The following is a 1,647-nucleotide window of genomic DNA, read 5'->3' on the forward strand; positions in this document are numbered from 1 at the left end:
ACCATGTGAACCTGACAACTTGAGCTGGATTCCCGGAGCACAAGTGAATGCAGAAGGAGAGATCCAACGCCACGGTGTCCCCTCATCTTCACATGCACAACATAGCATGCACACATACATGCACACACATGTACACACACTGTGTGCACATACACAATGTACACTCATATACAATGTGCACAAACACATTGTGTGCATACCACACAATAACAAATACAATTGCAAATAACAATGCCCTGACCACTTTGAGCCTCTTGGGTGATTTTTCTTGGAAAATGTTGAAATCTGACTTTCTGAAAGCCACAAAAAGTATGCCTGACACTTTTTTTTTTTAACACTGTAGTAAGAGAAATTGTCCACACAACAAGAATTGGCTGGGTGACCTGCTTCTAGCAAGAGACAGTTGGTGTCCTGATGTTTTGAGGCCCAGGACCCTGCTGGGACTTAACTTTGATCAGATAGCGATCCGAATTACGAAGAAGTCCCATGCTCTCCGCTCAGCTTCCTTCTGTGCTCCAGCCTAGTTCTGTTGTCTTTTTAGAACTGTTTCCAGGAGACGTTATTTACAGGCAACCACGGGCTTCACTAACATCCTCGTTCATGTCCACACCCCGCGTTCATCGCACCCTTCTTTCTGTTGCCCTTCTCCTCCTCCCATTGGTCCCCTTCCTCATTCCACTTACTCCCCTTCTACTTCCAAGTTTGGTTTTCTTTTTCTGGGTGTGACCCACTGACTTTTATTAGAGTTGTTTATAGGAGCACGTGTGCTTTCCGGTGGCCACAACGCTAGATTTTAAGGCTGAAAAATATTGCAAAATGAATTATTACAGAGCCACGGGGCAGCTCCTGGCTGCAGTTCATTTAGGACACCATGTTAGTACATGTTGTTTCATAGTTTTGTTTGGAAAACTTTTCTCTTTCCCTGATTTTTTTTTTTTTGAGAGTTGAGGAAACAATTTCTTTAATTTTATCAGAATTCAAGACAAAACAAGAAAAACACCCAAAACCACATGGAGACCAGAAGACAAGACACAACTCCTCCCCACACACCTCCCTGGCCCCAGAATGGGGATAGTGGGGGTGGGACAGCAGGAGGCAGGAGGCTATTGAACCTCAATCCAATCCTGCAGGTTCCAGGCCTGCAAGGGAGGGCCATGGGGTGACAGGAACTTAGGGTCTACTTCCTCACCAATTTGCCTGCCGTGGAGCAGGCAGCCCCCAGTAGCAAGGGCCCCGGGCCATGGACATATTCGTGACAGAGAAGCAACTGCAGTGAGGCTGAGGGGCGATTATCCGGGCAGAATCACTGGGGTGGGGAGGCCCATGAGGTCTCCAGGGGCCAAAGCTTGACATGGCAGGAGCGGGCTCGTGAGTGAGGTCCTGAGTGAGTGCTTCAGTAGCTGGGCCCCTATCTCCTGCTGCGTACAACCCCTCCAATACCACTGCTGGTGCCTGCTCTACGGAAGTAGGCAAGAAAGCAGCCCACTTCAGTTGCTGACTTGTTTGGCCGAGGTCAGCTGGAAGACCTGGGCAACCTTGGCCATCTGTCCCAGAGGCCTGTGGGAAGAGGACGGGGGCGGGGGGGGGGGGAATGGACGGACAATGGCTTGACTGGCTTAGATCCAAGATGGTGCATTGCTTGCTTGT

This window comes from Microtus ochrogaster, unplaced genomic scaffold, assembly GCF_000317375.1.
Source record: "Microtus ochrogaster isolate Prairie Vole_2 unplaced genomic scaffold, MicOch1.0 UNK80, whole genome shotgun sequence".
Classification (NCBI taxonomy): Eukaryota; Metazoa; Chordata; class Mammalia; order Rodentia; family Cricetidae; genus Microtus; species Microtus ochrogaster.